The sequence below is a fragment of the Peromyscus maniculatus genome, chromosome 7, assembly GCF_049852395.1.
Source record: "Peromyscus maniculatus bairdii isolate BWxNUB_F1_BW_parent chromosome 7, HU_Pman_BW_mat_3.1, whole genome shotgun sequence".
In the NCBI taxonomy this organism is placed as follows: domain Eukaryota; kingdom Metazoa; phylum Chordata; class Mammalia; order Rodentia; family Cricetidae; genus Peromyscus; species Peromyscus maniculatus.
The window spans coordinates 109,599,115-109,618,535 of NC_134858.1; positions in this window are offsets into that span (position 1 = coordinate 109,599,115).

Sequence of the window (19,421 nt, forward strand, 5' to 3'; positions counted from 1 at the left end):
CTGATGATAGTTTCAATATACCTGGGAATGGACTTAGATTCTGACATTTTGGAATAACTAGTGCTGAGCACCATGCCTGGCAACATAGAATTATCTTAGTGAGGGCAGAGGATCACTGTTGTTCTATACCTGCTGCTACAAGTGACAGAAACTAGTTCCAAGATAGAGTCTCAGCCTGCAACTGCTGCCTTAGTAACTAAAAGTATATCAGAGTGTGGTCATGCCAGAAACCAAAGCTGTATGCTGATTTTAAGTTAATTAACCAATTAATTGATTTTTATTTTTGTGTACATGATTGTGTAGTGTTTGTGAATGCCTGTGTGTTCATATGTATGTATGCCAGTGATGCGTACACGCATACGTGTGTGTGTGTGTTTGTACATTTAGGCCAAAGGTCAAAGTTGGATGTCTTTTCTATCATTCTCTATTTTATTTTCTGAGACAAGGCTGTTCATTGAACATGACTTCCTCAAGACTAACTAGTGAGCTGCTGCGGATGTCTTTCTGTATGCTGTTAATGTGTTGCTCTGATTGGTTGGCCAGTAGCCAGGCAGGAAGTGTAGTATAGGCAGAATAAGCAGAGGAGAATTCTGGGAAGTGAAAGGCTGAGTCAGGAGACACTGCCAGCTGCTGCCACCATGAGAAGTAAGATGTAAAGTACCAGTAAGCCACAAGCCACATGGCAACATATAGATTAATAGAAATAGGTTAATTTAAGATATAAGAACTAGATAGCAAGAAGTCTGCCACAGCCATACACTTTATAAGTAATATAAGTCTCTGTGTGTTTACTTGGATCTGAGTGGCTACAGGTCCGAGCAGGACTGGAGAAAACTCCAGCTACAGTGAGCATCAGGGATATTCTGGCCCCTGTCTGCCCCTTGTCCCCAGGAGGAGGCTCATACAAGCAGCCATCATGCCCAACATTTTACATGGGTACTGGGGATCCAAACTCAGTTCCAGATGCTGTGTGTCAGGCACTTCATGATTGAGCCATCTCCCCAGCCCACTCTTCCTTTAGAAACAATAAAGACAAGGCACATTCAGATTGGCTCTGACTGAGACACAAGGGAAAAAAATCATACCTTATATACCTAAAGATACAAGATTAGTTAATTCAAGAAAGATACAAGATTAGTTAATTCAAGTCCCCAAAGAGCCCTACTGTCCTCTTGTTATGTTCGTGAGATGCAATTATCTTGCCAAGGAAGTGTTGATTATCATTGACTTGGACTAGAAAAGTGGGGTGGAGAGAGCAGGGGACACACAAAGGCTGCCAAGGTTCAAATGCAGCAAAGGCTATATTGACATACATCTTGCAATCCAGTAAGAGCAAGACAGGTATCTGCTAAACACACTAATTTATAAAGTACATCTTGTCTGACACAGAAGAATTTTCCAGGGCTTTAAAGACATGCATGGCTTCACTCAAGAACACAGAAATAAAATGAAAATTTCAATTTTGGGTGAGTGGCTTGTTTGTTCAGGCTCACAAAGTCCATTTTCTCCCCTGAGTGACCCTTTTTACAAGTAGAATCATCCCATGTTCCAGTGCAACTACCTAAATTGAATATGTGTAACTCACAGACATGGTTACATAGCAGAGACAGAAGTAGTGACTTTATCATCATTATAGGTGCTCAGCCTCCCCCACCAAGCATCCAGAGCTCATTTTTTTCTCATCAAGAAATAAAATTACTGACCACCTGTGAAACCGAAGTGTAAGGTATAAAAACTGAAGGGAGTGTAAAATATAGCTTGCAGGCATTCAAAAACAAGGTTTTCTAAATTTCACTAGCTGGGCTGCTCCCTTGTCATGCACTTGTTCTGCACACCTATGGCAGGGCCATGTTTCCAAGGCACCGTTCAGATTTATATGGTATAGGTCAGAAGTTGTTTTCCATTTTGTCTCACTGGGAGTGAATTGCAAAAATAGGATTTGAACTGGCTCCTAGGGAACTGGTTGGATTTGGGTGTGATGGGGTCATGGCAGTGATAATTCAAGGAAAGGGATACAGTGTGAACAGACAGGACAGGATGAATTTGGGAAACAGTGAGTAACCCTCCACTGTGGAGCCATAGAGTCCCACTAGTCAAGCTAATGCTATAAAAGATACAGGTGTAGTGATTTGCTTTCAGATATGTTTTAATGAGTGTGTGTGTGTGTGTGTGTGTGTGTGTGTGTGTGTGTGTGAGAGAGAGAGAGACAGAGAGACAGAGAGAGACAGAGACAGAGACAGAGAGACAGAGACAGAGTGTGAGCAAGTGCAGAGGGGTTCACTATTAATATGGAGAGAGATGATAGACAAAGATGATAAATATAGATAGATGAAAGATATATAGTTGATAAAAATAGCTGGTGGGCTGATGATAGATTTATGAAATATGAGATATGAGATGATATACAGGCAGATTATAGGTAGATGAGATAGACATAGGTGATATATCATAGCTAAGAAAATGACAGATACATAGACAGACAGACAGACAGACAGAGAGATGGAGAGGCAGACAGCTGAATTTAAAGCAGAAGGGGGGTGTGAGAAGGGCAAAAGGAAGAAGATGAAAATGAGGGATATTAGTTATTTTTCTGTTGTTGTGATGAAATGCCATGACCAAAAGCAACTTGTAGAATAGTTTATTGTGGCTTATAGCTCTGGAAGGCTATAATCCACAGTAGCTGGAAAGATGTGACACAGCATCAGGAGCAGGAAGCTGACTGGTCACATTTTCATCCTCACACATGAAGCAGAGTGAACAGAAAGTAGGTCCAGGCTATAAACACTCAAAAGCCAGTGATATTTCCTCCAACAATGCCATGTGTCCTGAAGGTTCCAATATCTTCTCAAATAGCATTACCAATTGGGGACCAAGTGTTCAAATCTATGGGCCTATGAGGGACGTTTCTCATTCAAACCACTACAGGAAGGGGGCAAATGATGCTTTAAAAGAGTTTAGGATTACATATATGCCCCTTTGCCTTTATCTGACTCTGACTTCTTCAGGTGACATAGGTAGTCAGGGTTATTAGAAATTTAGGATTATGTTGTTGGGGAAAAAAGACATTTTTGCATAATTTTCTTCCATAATTTCTAGTCAGTCTACCTTTGTAAATGCTTCAGAGTAAAGAGGGGGAAATATTGCAATACAGTAGAAAACATCATCCAATGTCATTTAATATACATGGATCTCAATCAAGTATTAGGGTTCTTGTAGAGGTTCTATCAACCAACAGCTCAGGATCACTCTGACCCCAACATCTTCTAAAGTTCTTTCTTTCTAAAGTCATAGCACATATCTGTGTCCATCTTCATTAACATCCAACTTTACCAACATCTTCTCCATTCTTGGTTTGACCAGCAGCAACTATGGTGGTCTTTCTGGCTGTGACAGTTAATACTGTCAACTCGATGGGAGTAGAGGCACCTAGGAGATACACTTCTGGTCATGTCTTTAGAATTTTCTAGGTTAGGTTAGTTGAGGTGAGAAGACTAACCCTAGATGTGGGTGGCATCATTGCATGAGATGGAATTCTGGACTGAATAAGAAAGAGAAAATGAGCCCAGCACAAGCATCCATCTCTCTCTGCTTCCTGATTGTGGATGCCATGTGGCCAGCCACCTTGTGCTCCTGATGGACTATATTCTTGCACTGTGAGACACAACAAGCCCATCCTTCTTTTACATGCTTTTGTCGGAATTTTTGTTACAACAAGAGGAATAGCAACCACTTCAGTGGCACACTTGGTGTTATCTACAGCCATTGATTCTCTTATACCTCTCACTGGATATTTGATTTCTTGATCTTTTCAGAACTGGCTTTCACCCCATAAAAGTCCCCTACTGGCATTGATATGATAGTAAGGAAATAGTCTTAAGAGATCTATGTCCATATGGATGATACTTTTGGTGAATGAACAAATCCCCGAATATAATATGTTATAAAATTTAGGAGCCACAGATAATTTAATAGAACTTTAGTTTCATAGGGTTGCTATTGGTGAAATTATTAAGGTCACTCCAAGTAGTTAAAAGGATATTTATTTAATGGCGTAATTTACAATTTAAGGGATAGGTAGGTTGCGGGGTCTGGAAAAGGTGTATTGCAGTCCAGCAGTGTTCTCTGGAGCTCTGCTTGGTCCACCTCCACCGTTCAGGGTCCTGGAACAGAGAGGGCACTGGCCCATCCTGATCTCGGGTCTCCAGGCGCCTCCCCTGGCCCCGCCTCATAGGCGTGACAGTTGCCAAAGTCTCAATGGGGGTTGGAACTTCCAGATCAAAGCTGGAATGGCTACCCACTACAGGTTGCCATTTCAAATGATCATAATACTCCTTCTGTGCACTTGCTAGAACCCTGTGTTAGTTACTGTTCTAGTCCCACACAGAGGCACGATGACCAAGGCACCTCTTATAAAAGAAAGTATTTAGTTGGGGGCTTGCTTACAGTTTTAAAAGGTTAGTCCATGACCATCAGGGTGGGAAGCAGACAGGCATGGCACTGGAGTAGTGACTGAGAGCTTTCTATCTTGCTGTTCAGGCAGGAGAGAGAGAAGGGGGGAGATTGGGCCTGGCAAAGGCTTTTGAAACCTAAAAGTCTACCCCCAGCAACACACTTTCTCCAACAAGTCCACACCTCATAGTCCTTTTAACACTTCTCAAATAGTTCCACTCCCTGGTGACTAAACATTCAAATATATTAGCCTATGGGGTCATCTTCATTCACAAACCTGGATGTCTCAAATCAGGGTATGTACAGGACATCCTTCCCTTCAGTTTCTAAAGGAAGGTTCTTTCTGTCTATTCCAGGGTGTGGAATCCTGAACCAGCTTGTAGAAACATTGCTTGGTTGCTCTACCTTTCTTCATAGTATCATATTACCAGCATACATTTGCTTGTCCTTTTCTAATAAGAATGCTTACATTAAAAACAACATTCTCATCTTGTTCTTTACATGAATTACTTATGCAGAAGTCATATTTTAAAATACAGCCACATCCTGAAGTTCTGGATAGATAATGACTTCTACAGGATACTACATATTCAGTGCAGTGCTCTGTTTAAAGGATTGGATCAATTATAGGATATGTGGGTCCAAAAGAAAACACCGGACCCAATGATTTTAATTCTAAATGATATCACATATTTAAGGAAAACAACATGATGCCATTTCTCTATAAATTCATCCAGAAAACATGGTCAGAGAGAAAATTTCCCAACTTATCCTATGAAGCCAGCCAATAAAGATGTTACATGAAAACTACAGACAAGTAGTTGTCACTGAAATGGATTCACCTGCTCATAATATAACATAACATTAGAAAATCAAATACAATAGGGTACACAAAAATTGTATACTGCTCTTAAACTTTGTTCAAGTATGTAATACTGGTTCAACATTTGAAGCTAATTGATGTAAACATCTCATCAACAATCTAAATAAGGAAAATCATAATATCACATTGAATGATGAAGAAAAACATTTTACAAAATTTAACAATTAATTTGTGAGAATGTTCTGAACTTTAAAATGAACTTGTACAATAATTTCTACAGCTGATGTTTTTATTGGTGGGAAGGAAATCTATATATTACCTATGATTAAGAATAATTCCACAATAGTTTTCCATTACACCAATTCCAAATGTGAACTCTCATGTAGTGTGATAAAATAAGCAAAGAAAGGAAATGTGCAACTACCAGAAATGAATACATGCAATCATATTTCCTTACAGATAGCATGATAATCTATTCCAGAAACTCAAACAAAAAGTCACTCCTGTAACTAATCAGCAAACATAGAAAGGTTGTAGGCTCTAAGGCAAATGCACAAAGTTCTTTGCTTCTCTACATAATAGGGACTATCAAGATTTGAAATGTACAGTATAAATGCCACTTACAACAGCATCACAAAATGACATGATTAGATATTAGCCCATCCGAATAGACTCAGGGTCTTTATGCATCAAACTGCAAACACTGTGAAAAGCAATCAAGGAAGATCTAAATGAACTGAGAGCTAGTCTGTGGTTTAGGGCTAGGAAAATGGTGTCACTTCTTCTAAAGTTGTCCTATAGGTTCAAAATAATTCCAATTAAAATTCCACAAATCTATTTTGTGAGTAATGAAAAGATCATGGAGTTAGACTAGTGCTTCCTAGGCAAACACATTGGGGTGGGCTCAGTTCAGATCCCCAGAACACCTGTAAAATTTGGGTGTGTTGAGATGTGTCTGTAACCCCAGTGTTGCAGGTAAGAGACAAGTGAATCCCAGGGGGCTCATTGGCTGGTAAGCTTAGGCAAATCAGTTAACTCCTAATTTCATGACAGACCCTGTATCAAAGAATAAGATGAGAGTGAGTGAGGAAGACACCTGATGACATGGGCATCCACACAAGCCTACATAAGCCAGCACACCTGCACACACACACACACACACACACACACACACACACACACACACACACACACGCTGGGTAGGATCTTATTTTTGAGAGGATGCATGACCATAAAAACACTGAAAGGTTTGAAAAGTCCTTTCAAAAGTAAATAAAGTAAAAGACAAAGCATGAACATCATCAAAATGAGTAGGGTTTTTTAGGTTTCTTTATTATGATATTTTATGGTGTCTCTCACAGTCCACTGAATAGCTTTAGTGGTCTTTGTTGTGGTTTGAATGAGAAATGTCCCAGATAGACTTGTATGTTTGCACACTTGGCCCCCAATCAGTGGCACAGTTGGGAAATTCATGGAAACTTCAGTAGGTGGAGCCTTGTTGCAGGAAATATGTCACTGGGGGTGGGCTTTGAGAGTGTATATATAGCCTTGCCCCACTTCCTGTGTGTGGATTAACAAGGGGTCAGCCAGCCTCCTGTTCTTGTTGCCATGCTTGCCTAGCTGGTTGCCATGGCTTCACCACCATGATGGACTCCATCCTGCTGGAACTGTCAGAGTAAACAAACCCTTTTTTGCCCTAAGTTTCTTTATGTCAGGTGTTTAATCACAACAACAGAGAAATGGCTAACACAACTTAAAAAACATTTCTTTTGTTCTTCCCTTGGTGTTCCTTTCCTCCTTACAAATTCTCCCAGGTATTCCTTACCCCTGGCTCTCTTTCAAGTTCATGGCCTCTTTGCCTTTAATTATTGTTTTTCACCTAAATACATAAATAGGACATGCTCAGTCTCTGTAATGTCACTTGTGTGTATGTGTTTCAGCTTTCATACTCACTCTGACCTCACTTCACACCTTTATCAACACTGGTCTTTTACTTACAACAGTCTTACTTAGTAGCAGTTGTAGGTAGAATATTTTGTCAGGACTGCTGTCTCGCCAATAACCACACAGAGACTTCTTATTAATTACAAATGTTCGGTCAATAGCTTAGGCTTGTTACTAACTAGCTCTTACAACTTGAATTAATTTTTTATTTAGGTACTACCACATGGCTTGGTACCTTTTCTGAGCATGTCAAATTTATCTCCTGCTTCCTCCGAGTCTTTTGGCAACTCTGCACTCCATCTTCCTAGCATTCTCTCAGTCTGGCTCTCTTACCTAACCACTTCCTGTCTAGCTATTGGCCAGTTGACTCTTAATTAAACCAATGTGAGCAACACACCTTCACGGTGTACAAAAGGGTTATTCCACAGCAAGCAATGAAGGAATCAAGATTTCCTATTAATACCAAATAAGAATGCTTCATTTTCTTCTATCCACTTGTTCATCATTTTTACATCCAGCCTTCCCAAGAGAACATAAAAATTCAGAGAAATTGTTAACATCTCTCTTAGTATTCATTACACAACATTTAGATCATTTTTGTGTATGTCTATACATGACTCTTTTTTTTTTTTTTTTTTACGATACTGGGGCTAAAACCCAAACTTCATACATGCTTGTCAGGTGCTCTTTCATTGAGCTACATCCCTATTCTTTTTTCCTAGAGAACTTTTAATATTTTTGTGTGTATATATGAATGCATCTGTGAGTACATGCACATATATTAAGTGCGAAGGTCAAAGGACTACCTAGAAGAGATACTTTTTTCTCTCCTTCTACTGTGTATGTTCCAGTGACCAGACTCAGGCCATCAGGCTTGGCAACAAGCATTGCTACTTCCTGACCCATCTCACCACACCTACATGCCCATTCTTTTTGTTTTATAAAATTTATGTATTTTTATTTCATGTGTATGAGTGGTTTGCCTGAAATGTGTGTGTGTGTGTGTGTGTGTGTGTGTGTGTGTGTGTGTGTGTGTGTGTGCATTGCATACATACCTGCTGCCTGCACAGGTCAGAAGAAACCATAAGACTTCCTAGAACTGGAGTAACAGACAATTGTGATAGATGGTTTAGATGGTAGGACTTGAAACTGGGTCTTCTGCAAAAGGACAAATGCTCTTAACCTCTGAGCCATCTCTCTAGCCCCATTTCTACACCAAAGACTGACTCATCTTTGTCTTTTATAAATCCTTGTAAAAATTCATTGTACCATTTGCAAATCCTTAAAAAGGTAAGTTATTTGATAGAGTCCATGCTCATTGTATGATGGAAAAGAAAAAAAACCCACACAGTTCAATTCCATTAAATTATTCAGACAGTCTCACTTGTATCTTAATTTCTAAGCCCATATGATAGCTAGACCCTGTGAGATTAATTTTACATGAGCGAGGCAATTGATGTCAAAGGAGGGGGAAAAAATCAACATGGACTTCACTTCTGATTTTGACACATGTATTTTTCTTGGGCCTGTGGGCATCAAAGCCTCCCTGGCAAGCTTTGATGCTCCACTTCCTCACTAATGAAGATCTTCAAACTCTGCTTGTTCACACATCCAATCTCTCTCAGAAGATGTGAACAAATGTCAATTGCTTTTTCTCCCAGTTCGTCACGCAAGATGTCTGACAGCATACGGTTTTAATGAACACCACGTGAGCTCCTGGGCCCAGGATCTCGGCTCTCTCCCTTTCTTGGCTCAGGGCCCAAATGAACATTGCCTGGATGGTGTGGATACAACAGAGCCTGTTGAGCAGATGTAATCACAGTCTACCCTCCATTTAGCAGTCAATCAATTTAGCTGACACCAAATCCTCTGGGCTAGATGTGCATGGAGGTGTGAGCATTCTTGACTGTCTGTGAAATTCCTTATCATATTGATCTGTTTTTCTAAACACATACAGGGCTTATGTTCCTGAGTTCACCACACAAATCTTCTGAAAAGTCCCACTACATATGAAAATCAAAGTCCATTTCATTCTGAATTTGCATTTTTCTGGGTAACAAGAAACACAAACTCAATCCCGTTGGTGGTTTCCATTTTCTGGGAATATTGTTGGGAATTATATGCATTTTCATGGGTTGGTAGTTTGGGTTGGTAGTGGGGCTGGGAGAGTTTTGTCTTCGATATAAAGTCATTTTATAAGGCTCTTAAATGCCCTTTGGAACTCAGGAATCACCTGTCAAATATGAATAGCTTCTCTTTGATTCCTCTCAAATGCACATCTATTGAGGTGACTCACAACTAGGGAGCTCTACATATTATGATTTATTAAGTTGGATGTAAAATAAAAATGAAGAGTAAAGCCTTGGTTCTAATTGATTAAGAATTTCATAGTGTGTGTGTGTGTGTGTGTGTGTGTGTGTGTGTGTGTGTGTGTGTGTGTAGAGATCGTTAAGAGTTCTTGCTGTGACATCATAGGGACTGATTGCCTACATAATAAGCTGAGTAATTTACTAATGCCTATTATTCCAGCTCTGAAGGACACAGTGCCCTTTTCTCTTTTCCCATAGGCACACAGGCACAGGCACCTCTCCACACACTTTCACATACACTCACACAAACAAAGACACACGTGAATAATTAAAAATTCTTTTTTTTAGAAAATAATTTCATAATGGGAAAGTTGGGGATATGACTTAGTGTATAAAGCATTTGATGTACAAGTATAAGGACCAGAGTCTGGATCCTCAGAACCCACTTAAATGTTTAGCAAACAGAGGGGTATCCCATTGAAAGAACCAAGCAGACACCATAACAGGTTGCTCAGTCTTCTCTCAGAGATCAGGCCTCAAGTTCAGTTTCCTGAGACTTGAGCAAGCAGTTTCTGGGGGGGCTATGACATAGTTCTTGCAGTAGCTCCCTTTCAGTACTCTGACTATTCAAAATTCTGTCAGTTATTTACTGTCTGGGACCCCTCACCAACTTAGAGCTATGTTCATGGGTCAATGTGAATGTGTGAGGCCAGCCAGCCTCCATGGCAGCTCAAGGACAAAGCCTGGGACTTGTCCAGGCCTGCTCAAAAATGATAACTGTAACCCCCAACCAGTAAATTCAAAGGTTACATACCCTCACCAAAACATATGATTCAAAGGCTTGTGCCACCCTGTTTGTGGTTTTTCCCTTTAAAAACCCCTCACCCCGAGAGCTCAGGGCCATCATCCTTCACCTGGCTAGCCAGTGTGTTGGACACCGACCAAACCTGGGCTTGCTTGTTATCAATAAACCCCTGTATGTTTTGCATCGGATATTGGCTCTGTGGTGGTTTTGCTTGGGAGTCACGAGATGTAGGCACAACATCATCTCTCATTCCAGTACCCAGGACGTAGAGATGGGGTGCATGGCCTACTTCTGGTCTGGGTGAGTCAGCTAGCAGTAGGTTCAAGGGAGAGACCCTGCCTCAATATACAAGGTGGGGAGTGACTGAAGAAGATATGTAACATCAACCTCTGGCCTCTACACCCATGCATACACCCTCACACAGGTGTTCCCCCACACATGTGAGCAGGCACACACATGCATGCATGTAACCCACACATACAATTGAAAAATAAATGCATAGAAATAAAAATACACAAACTAGAAGGAGTTTCATGATGAGAATGGTGTCTCTTTAAACTTAATGCAGCTCCATTTATACCCAGGACCGTGGACAGATTGTGTGACCTGGAAGTCTGCCCTGTGACTTCTCTGCTCACTGACAGTGTTCCTGTGAACCCCGAGAGTCTGTTCTCCATGGAAACTTGTCTCTGCAAACTATAAGATTAATGAGCTTGTCAACAATCAGTTGGTTGGGGGGGGGTCTTTTTCTATATCTAGATTGATATCATGGATAGGCAATGAGCCCTTGCAGTGCTGGGGCCTGCCATCTTTTGCTTCCCCCCATGTTTGGCAACAGTGAGATGCAGCAGCCATAGGCAGGTGGGAGCAGCGACAAAAGGCAGATCTAATGCCGCAGTCCTTGTGCAGGCCTGAGGTACTGGGACTCTTGGCTCTCTGCTGTGGCCAGTGTCACAGCTCTCAGCCTGAGGTCTGGGACCCCTTGGCTCTGATGACTTGGCAGCTTTCTGGAACTCCTCTGAGGATCAGGCCCTTCAGCTTCTCTTCTCTTGTTCTTACTGCCTTTTATTAACATCAGTATCTTGCTGTCTCTCCTAGCCTCTGCTTCTTTTTGCCCTGTCTTCTTGCCCTGACTGTTTTTTCAATGAACTCTGTTGGCCAACATTGTGTCTTTGGGGTGGGAAGGTGCTGCATTAGGAAACTGTGGTCTGAGTCCAGGCTTCATTGCTGCTTAGGAGCCAAGGTACCAGGTAGGCCTCAAGAATTGATGTGGTGATATTGTGTCCCACAAAATATTGTGCACCCTAATAAACTTATTTGGGGTCAGAGAACAGAAAAGCCACTAGATAAACATAGAGGCCAGAGAATGGTGGCACTCACGCCTTTAATCCTAGCCTTCTGGAGGCAGAGATCCATCCAGATCTCTGTGAGTTCAAAGCCACACTGGAAACAGCCAGGCATGGTGACACACGCCTTTAATCCCAGGAAGTGATGGCAGGAAGCAGAAAGGTATATAAAGCATGAGGACCAGGAACTAGAATCTGGTTAAGCTTTTAAGCTTTTAGCAGCAGTTCAGCTGAAATTCATTCCAGATGAGGAGTCAAAGGCTTCCAGTCTGAGGAAACAGGGTCAGCTGAGAAGTCGGCAAGGTGAGGTAGCTGTGGCTTGTTCTGCTTCTCTGATCTTCCAGCGTTCACCCCAATACCTGGCTCCGGGTTTGTTTTTATTAATAAGACTGTTTAGCAATTCACATTACAAATTGAGACTTGTGTAGGAGCACAAGACATCTGAGTCACCTATGGGTAGGTGGGGCCAGTGGGTAAATGGAAGAGATCAGTAGGCAGTTTATGGCTGTCACTCCACATTAGTAGGCAGGGTCAGTGCTGTGAGTGTGAATGGTAGGAGGGTCTATGGCCTTGAACACTTCTTGATCAGTAAAGCACTGTTGCTGATGCTCTGTGCTGGGATGTGCAACAAGTAGGGCTGTCAGAGAACCCAGAGTTCTGGAAAAGAAGCCATGCCGTTGTAATATGAGGGGGTCACAGCCCATGGGGTTTGCTGTGGAGACAGCAAGGCATGGGCATGAAAAACTCCATGCTGCTGAGCTTACTCCTTATGACGACTCCGGGTCTGCCCTTTGGGGCATAGGTGGTGCTAAAGAGACCCTCAGATGTTACTCTTCCTTCACCACAACAGCTGCAGCTAATAGTGTTAAGTGCTTTGCCCACACTACTGAAATATGAAAGCATAAAACGATGTGGGAGAAGCTTGTATGGGTCCTACTGTAACCCAGGGGGAATGACACAGGAAAGTGCCTCTATCCAGCCTGAGCTGGGGTTTGGGGGCCAACCACAGCCTTGCCAATTAGCACTAGTCACAAAGTCACTCCACAGGGGCAGTGCTCTTCTCTCTCTCTCTCTCTCTCTCTCTCTCTCTCTCTCTCTCTCTCTCTCTCTCTCTCTGTGTGTCTTTCTTTGGGTAACCAGGTAATGATTCAATGAGGCTCTGACTGCTGGTTAAATCTCTGTTTAAAACTGTTTCACACAGCCTTGCTTATGAGTGGACCTTCAGGATCATTGTATGGCTCTCTCATGGAATGTTCTAGAAGAGTAGTCCAACTGACTGTTAAATTCATAGTGTTTGACTCAAGGCATCCCAGGCAGCAATGACTGCTAATTAAGGGGTCAAATTGCTCTATCCCCGAGTCTTTGCTTGTTTTGAAGAAAATGCACACCAGAAGTCATGCTTATGCTATAACTAAAAAATACTTACCATAAACACTAGCAGTGACTTTAACAACCTTTTAAACAATGCTTAACATCAGCATGATGCCCAGGGAAAGATGACTCCTCTCATCTTTCCAAGCTAGAGATTTCTTTCCAGGCCATATGGACAGTTCTTCCTTTCTAGTCTCCGATAGTATCTGCACCTGCCTCCCACCTCCAGGACCATCTGTCATTTTGTCTTGTCAGGGGATATTGAGATGAATACTCCAAACTTTGTTCTGGATCTTAGGATTTTGCTGTTCAGAATGAGCACTGTCATGGGGAGGCATCACCTAAGAGCTTGCTAGAAATGAAGGTAGGTCCCTGTGTCCCAGACAGGTCCATTGAATCAGAATCCACCTTGTCACTAACTCAACACACCATGAAGGCTTCTTAGAGTATAGTGAGGTGGGTAACTAGAATCCATTGTGATGTCAAGACTAGAGAGAATGAAAATTAACCAGTAATGAGGTAACAGGAAGGCTGGGCGGTGGTGGCACATGCCTTTAATCCCAGCACTTGGGAGGCAGAGGCAGGCAGATTTTTGTGAGTTTGTGGCCAGCCTGGTCTACAGAGCAAGCTCCAGGAAAGGTGCAAAGCTACACAGAGAAACCCTGTCTCAAAATAAATAAATAAATAAATAAATAAATAAATAAATAAATAAATAAATAAATAAGGTAACAGGAAAATGGAGCAGAGCTGCAAATTGAAAATTTAGGAGGCCAAGATGATGACCTCAATGAAGGGAAGCTATTGTGGAGGTGGTGGGATGATGGCTCCATGGTTGTCTTGCAGCAGTCTTCTCATCCAGCCTTGCAGTGCAGCAGCAGGTGTTAATTTCGAAGATGGGTAGAGAAAGACCACTGACCCAAATCATCATAACCAAATTACTTTAAGCAAGCTTTGTTATTCATATACATGGGCTGCCTCCCTCTAAGGCAGGGTTTGAGAGCTTGGGGGTAGGGGGTTTCCAAATGGGGGATTTGGCAGGCAAATTAGGCAGGGTTAAGAGGAGCAGAATATAAGCAGAACAAGTTGGTCGTAATGGGCCCAAAACAAGAGGTGAGCCTGGTTGCAGGATAAGCATAATAAAGCAGTCATAACAAGGTAGTCATGGGTGGTTGTATAACCTTTTGAAACAAAGGTAGCGTTGCAAGATGGTTATCAAAATTTGAAACAGACATGGTTGTCATTTCCTGAAATGGACAGTACAGAACTATATGTAGCTAAGGTTACAGGTGGGGCATAGCCCAATCCTTGAGAAACAGAGGTTTAATCATAAACAGGAAAGAGTCTAGTTTGTCTTTATTATAAGATGGCTTTTAAGCCTAAAATAGAGGCAGGGTGGTTCATCACAGGTACCACTTTTGCATGAGTCTGAAGAGAAGACAAGGTTTAAATTTTGTGTTAAAAGCTCCAACAACTTTGAAAACTTTAGAAAGACTTAATCAAATAAAACGAGGGAGTTATCACTCATGAGAAGCTTTGTAATAAATGTTTGAGGTAAGAATTCAAAAGATAGAATATTTGAAAAGAGTTGAGTTGAAGTCAATTTTTTTTTGAGATGGGGGTCCCATGTAGTTCAGGTTAACCTTGAACTTACTAAACAGCCAAAAGCTGACCTGGAATTTCTAGTCCTGCTCTCCTTACCTCTGCCCCCCAAGTGTTGAGATTAAAAGTATGCACTGCCATATGTGATTTATGCAGTACTGGGGAATGAACCCAGAGCTCCAGCATGCTAGACAAGTGCTCTCTACAAAGCCAGCCCAAGAGTTGAATCTTAACCTCATCTCCTGAACCCTGATTATATGGCATCCTTTGCCGTTGGTGTTCTCATTCATCAAAACCTAACCCAAACTACTGCCACATGTGGGAGTTCCTGCAAACTCTACTGCTGGTGGAGAAATGAGCCATGAGAGGCAAGAAGGAAACCAGGCTCGGCAGGACTTAGGTAACCGGGTTGGTTCAAACTTTAGGAGTCTGCTCCCAAGCAGTTTAGTTTTGACATAGTTAAGGACAATATAACTTTGGGGGAAAAAGTTTCCTTGGGACAGTTATCACAACAAAGTTTTTAAATCTCTTTAGCCAAGCACCTGTAACCTCTTCCATTAGAATGGGCTCTATTGACTGAGAAACAATGCTCAGGATAAGGGTCTAGAAATGATGGCTTTGCAATAAGCATAATAGTAAATTCTTTTGCAAAGTACATGGGACCTCTTTCATAAGAAAGGATTCTAATGCCTGAGAAACAATGCTCAGGAGTCCGGGGGGGATTTGGTGAAGCCTGGCTCTACAGAATAGAAAGGATCACCTATTAACAGCATCCACTCAAGCCATCAATGAGATGAAATGGTCAGTGTGCTGGCTAATTTTGGTTGTCAACTTGACTACATGTTGAATCAACCAGAACCCAAGCAATGAAGCACACTTGTGTGAGATTTTCTTGACTGTTAAGAGGCACCACGACCAAGACAATTCTTATAAAGATAACTGAAGGCTTGCTTACAGTTTTAGAGGGTTAGTTAGTGATCATCCCGACAGGAAGCAGACAGGCATGGCACTGGAGCTTTATATATTGACCAGCAGGTTTCAGGGAGAGAGAGAGAGAGAGAGAGAGAGAGAGAGAGAGAGAGAGAGAGAGAGAGAGAGAGAGAGAGAGAGACTGAACCTTGAATAGGCTTTTGAAACCTTGAGGCCCACCACCAGCAACCCACCTCTGCCATACCTCATAACCAATCCAAACAGTTCATCACCTGGGGACTAGGCATGCAAACATATGACACTACAGGGGTGTGGGGTGGGCCGTCATCCTCATTCAAACCACCACCGATCATGTGAGGTGGGAAGACCCGCTAAATCTGGGCCACATCTTCTAGGGTCAGGCCATATATAAGAACATAGAAAGAAGAAGTTTTTGCTTTTGCCTGCTTGCCCTCACTCTTGCTGGCAAGTTTATCTGTCCTGATGGTGAGGCATTCCTTTGTTGGTGTTAGACTTACTTCTTTGGGATTCCAATGTGTAATGAAGACCAACAGCTCTTTAGGAATTCCCTGGGACTCCAGAACCATATTGGTACTGCTGAGACATACAGTCTCATAGACTTAACAACTCCCATATTCTTGGCCTTTCCACTAGGAAACAGCCATTGTTGGGCTACCTGGACCACAGCCTGTAAGCCATTCTAATTTAATATTTTATATATACATATATTTACACACACACACACATATATATATACATATATACACATACATACATATAAACACACATACACACACACACATATATATACATACATACATATGCACACAAACACACACACACACACACACACACACACACACACACACACACACACACACACATTCTGTCAGTTCTGTTCCTTTAGTGAACCCTAAAGTTAGTATCTGCAGAGAGCTCTGGGTTCCCTGGTTAAACATCAGTACAGTGTTCACAAAGGCTGTGATTATTCTCATCCCCATATCCAGTCCACACATTTAATTCTGTAGTTCATTCTACCAAGAAATGAAGACTGTTTTCCTATGTTCAGAGTCTGGCCTGGGCCCTGCCTTTTTCTATGGCAGACAGAATGTGCTAGATAGGACACTGAGGGCTGCTGCCTGTCCTGAGCCTTCCTCTTTGTGAATCCTGAGTTGTTACTGGGATAATAAGCCAGAGGGCTTCCTCTCTGAAGATGAAGATGCACATGGAGCAGCCACAGTCCACCCCAGTTCAGATCACTTGGGCCATCAGCCATTCAGGGGACCCAGCAGCTGCTCATGCAGATCCATGAGCTGGCCTGACTGATAGCACCTGGAGTGCAGCTGAGTTCTAGCCACACAGCTTGTGTTAGTGCTGTTCTGTTGCTTTGATAACATGTCTAGACAAAAGGCAGCTCAGGGAGAACGGGTTTGTTTTAGCTCACTGTTCTAGGTGACAGTCTATTATTGAGGGAAGTTAAGGTGAGGAGAATTTGAAGCACCTTGTCACAGTCACACCTAAGAGCAGAGAGGAACAATGCCTTGGTGCTTACTGCTTAGCCAGCTTTCTCTTAGTCAACTCAAAACCTCAAAGCAGGGAATGGTGCTGTCACTTTCTCTTAAGTTGGTCTTCCCACATCAACAGAGGCAATAAAGACAAACCTTCTGGGTCATTCCCACAGGCCAACCTGATCTAGACAACCTCCCACAGAGATTCTCTTCCAGGCTGATTCTAGGTTTTGTCAAGTTGACAAAACAGATCTGCCTGGAACCCAAACACTCATAAAACCTTTAAATGAGTCTTCATTAGCTTTTAATGAGCTTCCTCACTGTGTTGATAATTTCAGCTTGTTTGGAAACACCTAGTGCTGGTGCTCCACTTACTACTGACTCTTTTCATCCTATTCTAGTACCAGGTTCCCATGCAGAACATCTGCGTGCCTGTCTCCTGGGCTACTCTGCTCTGCCATCAGCTTCTTGCCTACCCCTTCAATTCTCTTTTCTCCTCTCTCTCTCTCTGACTTCACCAATTCCGTCTTTTCCCAAATATCTCTTTCTACCCATCCAATAGCTCTCAAGTGCAGATATTATATTCTGTTTCAATTCTTGACATCCATTTAATTTTTGTTCCAGGGCCCAGACTTCAGGGAATAGTCTTCACCTTGCCAGCCCCTTAAACAATCTACATTAGGCCAGTGACTCTGCTACAGCCCTTTGAGGGATGTGCAGGGGCAGGGGAGGGTGTCGTTGCCTAGATTGTTTACTTTGGCCATTGTAAACTTATCTATCAACACCTGTATATTAATTGTCTTTGGACTGACTTTTTCTCAATGTAATTTTTTTTCTTCTTTGCATCTCTTAGGATTTTTAATTTTTAAGCTGGCATTTTCAATTAAAAGTGTAGAGACTATTTCATTTCTTTTTCTCTCTGAGAGGATGTGGGACAAATTCATTTTGGAATGAATGAATACTGAGAGAGAGCACAGGACATCAGCATTCCAGTCAGACTCTCCTTAGGAGCCTTCCAAACCTACCCTCAAGGCATCTCAGCTAAAATGAGCCACTCTCCACATCTTGTGAGGTATGAGAATTTACAGTTTAATTATTTCTGAGGACTCGGGAAACTACCAAATGTAGGAAGGAGAGCTACACTGTGCTCAAGACCAACATCTTTCCGAGATAAGAAGATCTGAGCTCCAAATTGATTAACTTCCTTGGAATTGTGGAAATGGTACAGAAATGTCCAATTAACTTCACCAGTGGACATTTGGCGTCAGCAAGGGAAATGATCCAGACATCAGAGAAGCAGAGAAGGAACGTTTTTGGGTTAGAGGGCAGACTGGTCATTTATGTAGTGAGAGGATATGTGTTTTTCTTCCTTTCTTTTTTAAAAGCCAAACAAAGAAATGCTTCAAACTGTATATTAATTTTTCAGAAAATCCTTCATATGGCTCATTGGATTTGAGTTTGTGTTGTTTCCTATGATGTGTTTTATCTAGGTTGTAAAACTTGTATTGATAAATGTTAAAAAATATTATTTACAACAACAATAAACTAAAGTTGACATGTTCATGGATTTGTGATAACTGGTCATAAAGTTCCAACAGTACACCAATGAAGAGAAGGTTCTGGGAAGTCCAGCATTCACCTTATCAAATAAACCAGATCCTAAATTGAAAAGAAATATCACAGCGCGCGCACACACACACACACACACACACACACACACACACACACACACAGTTTTCTTTCTTAAATACAATTCTGCCTTAACCTGTTTTGCTTAAACATTCAAATACCAAAAGAAGTAGCCACTATCAGAAGCAGCATTTCTTCTAAAATAGGCAAAAATAAAATGATATGAAATAAAGTAAAAGTTGGGAGTGTCCATGGGTGAACCATCAGATCCCAACACCTTCTTCTTTTTAATCAACTATCCTGTTTACAAGAAGAGAAGTAGGCCATTTCTCAGAGCAGTCCACCATATTGAGGGGCAGGGGGCAAGGAAAAGCAATCTGTTTTGCTATGTGTATGTTAAAATACTGCACATGGGGTAACCAAGAGACGTTGCCTCCTGCAGAATTCCCTCAGGTCCCAACCAGCAACTGTCTCTGTTCTCATACTCTAGAAGGAGAATTCACACCAGTGCCAGGAAGTAATCAAGCTTTATTTCTGGCAGATGAGAAACCAATTACAGGGGACCCTCTAGAGCAGAGAATGGACAAAGCTAGGCCGCAGAAGCAAAGGGCTGCCTCTAGGGTCTGGACTCTTCTTCATCTACTATTTATCTCATCCCTGCCTTCCCTGGAGTAATCTGGGGTGTTCTCCTTACCAGACTAGGTGGAG